Below are 6,165 nucleotides of genomic sequence, written 5' to 3'. Positions count from 1 at the left end.
CAAAAAAGAAAAGTTAAACCAATTAACAAAGTTAGTCACATATTTGGTGAGCTAACAAACCAACCGTTTTTTAACTTTCAAAGGCTTCATAGTTCATATTAGCCTTGTCTACTAGTTCTCAGTTAATAATAATCATGGAAAAAACAGAGACTAAAATATCAAAAACAAAAAAAAACAGAGGCTTGACGAGAACCAAAAGAATAAATCACATTCTTAAATTCAAAAATAGCAAAATGAAAAGGAGATGGATACGGACCTTTCTTGGGGCAGCGAACTCGAAGCTATTTAAGATAACTTGCAAACTATATATATATATATATATATATATATATATATATATATATATATTATTTTGAAATTCATATAAAACTAATTATTTAAAATCGTTTGAAATTTAAAAAGCTCGCTGATTAATTTATTTATTGGAGGGCCAAAATTGGGTATCAACAATTATAATAAACAAGAGATTATTAGGAATAAAACATATTAGCTACTCATAAATGTAAATAAGTATACCTATTTCTATAGGTTTGTCATCTTGATCCGTTTTCCGTATATTTAATTTTGTTAGCTAGCTCTTATACCAATTTGGGGGTTGAAGCTGATTTTTAGAAGTACAAAGAATTAATTGGAAAAAAACTTATTTTATTATGAGGGAAAGCCCTCCTTTTATACAAGGAAGAAAACTTACTGCTTTGGCCAAGTGGCCGACACTACTTTACACATGGCCTTTTTTATTTCGGCCGACACTAGAAAACAAAAAACTTTTACATAATGACTCTTACTATTTACGCATGACTCTTACTATTCAAGAACAGAAAAGGTCTTTCGTGAAAGGTCATATGTGAATAGTAAGAATCATGTGTAAATAGTAAAAGTCATTATGTAAAAGTTTTTTGTTTTCTAGTGTTGGCCGAAATAAAAAAGGCCATGTGTAAAGTAGTGTCGGCCACTTGGCCAAAGCAGTAAGTTTTCTTCCATATATAAAAGGAGTGTTTTCCCTCATAATAAAATAAGTCTTTTCCAATCAACTCTCTCTCCTTCAAAAAATCCGCTTTCACCCCCAAATTGGTAACTTTAGGATAGCATAGTCTGGGATTACTTACTCGCAGAATATTTTCGTAGCAAACTTTCTAAAGATGGTTATTATAATATTATTAAAACATGGTAAACAATAATAATCAACAAGAGATTATTAGGAATAAAACAGATTAGCTATTTATAAATGTAAATGAGTATACCTGTTTCTGTAGGTTTGTCATTTCTGATCTGTTTTCCATAGATTTAATTTTGTTAGCTAGCTCAGATACCAATTTGGAGGTGGAAGCGGATTTTTAGCAGGAGAGAGAGTTGATTGGAAAAGACTTATTTTATTATGAGGGAAAACCCTCTTTTTATACAAGGAAGAAAACTTACTACTTTGGCCAAGTGGCCGACACTACTTTACACATGACCTTTTTTATTTCGACTGACACTAGAAAACAAAAAAATTTTACATAATGACTCCTACTATTTACACATGATTCTTACTATTCACATATGATCTTTCATGAACGATCTTTTCTGTTCATGAATGACTCTTACTATTTATTTTATGACTTTTTCTTTCTATGTCCTTTTTTTGCTTTTCACGTATTTGGCGACAGAGGTTCCAATTTCGGATCCATCACATTAGGATCGCACTCATTATCTGGGATGTTTACCAAGCTCTCAGGAATCTCCTCATCCACATTAGAGTAATATTGAACCGATCAATCGGCAACACCGATTCACAAGTAGACGGATCAGAGATCTTCGGATTAGGAGTAGTTGATTAAAGAAGGGTTATAGGAGATGACTTGGGATGATTGCATGGAACAGTATCTAGTGGAGATGATGTCGCGATGTTTACCAAGCTCTTAGGAGTCTCCTCATCCACATTTAGAGTAATATTGAACCGATCTATCGGCAGCACCGATTCAGACGTAGACGGATCAGAAGTCGTCGGATTAGGATTAGTTGATTGAAGAAGGGGTATAGGAGATTAATTGGGATGATCGTATGCGGCAGTATTCAGTGGGGACGACAGTGACAATGGCTGTTATAAAGGCGGTGAAGATGGCGGTGACAACGGCGGTGACAACAGCGATGACGATTGCGGTAACAACGGCGGTGACGCCATGGACTCAGTGATCTTAATGCTAGAGAGCGAAAGATAAATCTTTTTTTGTTTCCCTTTTTTTTCAGAATAGAATTTTTTTTTGGTTTAGAAAGGATATATAAGTGGAGCACGATATCAAAACAAATAAGCACTGAACACCGTTCATTTTGCCTCGAGTCTACGGTGTAGATTAAATTCTCACGTAAAAAAGGCACAATCCGCGTCACAGAGAAGCACCCCCACATCGTAGATCTCGCTCGAATCAACGGTTCAACTTCAACTTTCATTAATTATACCTGGATCGACGTTGCTAACACGCCCAAATTCCTTGAATCTACGGTGTGGATTAAATTCTCACGAAAAAAGGCACAATCCGCGTCCGATACAAAGAAGCACCCACACTCTGTAGATCTCGATCAAATCAACGGCTCATCTTCAACTTTCACTAAGTCACGTGGATCAACGTTGCTAACACGCCCAAATTCTTTAGTAAATCTTAATGCACTTTGAGAGGGAAAAGAAAATAGAATGCGTAGCTTACACTTTTACCCTTGTGAATATACTATTATTTTCATTTGGTATTGTTCGTCTAGTTTCGTTTTGTGAAAGTAATTTGACTAATTTTCAAAGTTAAACTAAATCGCATTAATTTAATATTTTAAATAAAAAAATTAGATATTCTAATTAAACTATATAAAAAGTATTATAAATTAGAATTTTTTTATACTAATATGATAAAAATACACTTAAAAATGTTAGTAAAAGATGGTGTTGTGAAGCTCCCAAGTCTTTAGTAAGTACATTTGCTAATTGTTCTAGTGTTGACATATTCATGGTAAGGGATGTGCATCGGTCGATTCAATTTCGTTTTATGTATTATCGGTTCGGTTTATCGGTTTTTGGTTTTTAAATATGCTAACCCAATAATAAATTGATAAGATATTCTTTATTAATTTTTGATTTGTCGTTTTTGATTATTATTGATTTAGATTTTGGTTTACCCAATTAGAAAATGTCCATAAAATATTATATGTTTTTTCACTTCTCTAAATGCTTTGATATATTGAAACGTGAAAGATAATGTGAAATTGCATCTATACGAGAAAATATAGTACGAAAGTTGTGAACACCTAATTTTTTTTACCAAAATATAAAGATTTCACACCAATTTTAAAAAAAGTTCTATTCAAAATAAAAATAAATAAATTGTGTAAAATACTTTAATAATAAAAAATTATGAATTTATGGTATTTGTTTTAAATCTTCAACTTTTAATAATGGTAGAAGAAAAAAAAAGAGGTTTAAATATTCAAATTACCTTTTCCTTATCTTAATTACCTTAAACTCCCAAAAATTAATTTTCCTATCATTGATATTTAGTAGGATAATTATTTAATTGGAAAAACTCTTTTTCTTTTCGAAACAAAAAATCAAAAAAATAAAATTGAGAGAAAAAAAAAGGGGCCCGACAGTTGGCGACTCCGCTGGGGATCACTAACTAGAATTCGAGCTTTAAATATTGATTAATATATGACTATGATTTTTATATTTATGTTTCTGGATATTGTAATTGTTTATTTATTTAATGTTTTGATAATATTTGAACTGGATTATAACAGTCTTCTCTCATTAAACATTCCTAATATTCTATAATAATAATATGGGAATTGCGGCTGCGCACCCCACTCTTACTATTCACATATGATCTTTCATGAACGATCTTTTCTGTTGATAAATGTCTCTTACTATTTATTTTATGACTTTTTCTTTCTATGTCCTTCTTTTTTTTGCTTTCCACGTATTTGGCGACAGAAGTTCCAATTTAGGATCCGTCACATTAGGATCGCACTCATAATCTGGGATGTTTACCAAGCTCTCAGGAATTTCCTCATCCACATTAGAGTAATATTGAACCGATCAATCGGCGCACCGATTCACAAGTAGACGGATCAGAGGTCTTCGGATTATGAGTAGTTGATTGAAGAAGGGGTATAGGAGATGACTTTGGACGATCGTATGAAAAGTATCCAGTGGAGATGGTGTCGCGATGTTTACCAAGCTCTCAGGAATCTCCTCATCCACATTTAGAGTAATATTGAACTGATCTATCGGCAGCACCGATTTAGACGTAGACGGATCAGAAGTCATCGGATTAGGAGTAGTTGATTGAAGAAAGGATATAGGAGATTAATTGGGATGATCGTATGCGGCAGTATCCAGTGGGGACGACAGCGACAGTGGGTATTACAAAGGCGGTGAAGATGGCGGTGACAACAGCAATGGCGATTGCGTTGACAACGGCGGCGGAGACGCTATGGACTCGGTGATCTAAATGCTAGAGAGTGAAAGATAAATCTCTTTTTGTTTTCCTTTTTTGTTTTTAGGACAAAATTTTTTTTTTGGTTTAGAAGGGATATATAAGTGGAGCACGATATCAAAACAAATAAGCACTGAACACCGTTCATTTTGCCTCGAATCTACGGTGTAGATTAAATTCTCACGAAAAAATGACACAATCCGTGTCACAAAGAAGAACCCCCACACTGTAGCTCTCGCTCGAATCAACGGTTCAGCTTCAACTTTCATTAATTATACCTGGATCGATGTTGCTAACACGCCCAAATTTCGTGAATCTACGGTGTGGATTAAATTCTCACGAAAAAAGGCACAATCCGCGTTACAAAGAATCACCCACACTGTAGATCTCGATCGAATCAACAGTTGATCTTCAACTTTTATTAAGTCACGTGGATCAACGTTGCTAACACGCCCAAATTCTTTAGTAAATCTTAATGCACTTTGAGAGGGAAAAGAAAATAGAAAGCGTATCTTACACTTTTACCCTTGTGAATATACTATTATTTTCATTTGGTATTTGTTCGTCAAGTTTCGTTTTGCGAAAGTAATTTGATTAATTTTCAATGTTAAACTAAATCGCATTAATTTAATATTTTAAATAAAAAATTAGATATTCTAATTAAACTATATAAAAAGAATTATAAATTGAATTTTTTTATACTAATATGATAAAAATACACTTAAAAATGTTAGTAAAAGATGGTGTTGTGAAGCCCCCAAGTCTTTAGTAAATAAATTTGCTAATTGTTCTAGTGTTGACATACTCGTGGTAAGGGATGTGCATCGGTCGATTCGATTTCGTTTTATGTATTATTGGTTCGGTTTATCGGTTTTTGATTTTTAAATATGCTAACCCAATAATAAATTGATAAGATATTCTTTATCAATTTTTGGTTTGTCGTTTTTGATTAGTATTGATTTAGATTTTGGTTTACCCAATTAGAAAATGTCCGTAAAATATTATATGTTTTTTCACTTCTCTAAATGCTTTGATATATTGAAACATGAAAGATAATGAGAAATTGCATCTATACGAGAAAATATAGTACGAAAGTTGTGAACACCTAATTTTTTTACCAAAATATAAAGATTTCACACCAATTTTAAAAAAAGTTATATTTAAAATAAAAATAAATAAATTGTGTAAAATACTTTAATAATAAAAAATTATGAATTTATGGTGTTTGTTTTAAATCTTCAACTTTTAATAATGGTAGAAAAAAAAAGAGGTCTATACATTGAAATTACCTTCCTCTTATCTTAATTACCTCAAACTCCCAAAAATTAATTTTCCTATTATTGTTATTTAGTAGGATAATTATTTAATTGGAAAAACTCTTTTTCTTTCGAAACAAAAAATCAAAAAAATAAAATTGAGAGAGAAAAAAAAGGGGCCCGATAGTTGTCAACTCCACTGGGGATCACTAACTAGAATTCGAGCTTTAAATATTGATTAATGTATGACTATGATTTTTATATTTATGTTTTTGGATATTGTAATTGTTTATTTATTTAATGTTTTGATAATATTTGAATTGGATTATAACAGTTTTTTCTCTTTAAACATTTCACGTCTTCTATAATAATAATATGGGAATTGCGACTACGCACCCCACATTTATCAAGATAGCCAGTGGATCCTCGGTCCTTGGTGAAGGATTTTAATT

The sequence above is a fragment of the Solanum lycopersicum genome, chromosome 4 (assembly GCF_036512215.1).
Source record: "Solanum lycopersicum chromosome 4, SLM_r2.1".
In the NCBI taxonomy this organism is placed as follows: Eukaryota; Viridiplantae; Streptophyta; class Magnoliopsida; order Solanales; family Solanaceae; genus Solanum; species Solanum lycopersicum.
Note: the sequence above shows the minus strand (reverse complement) of the source record.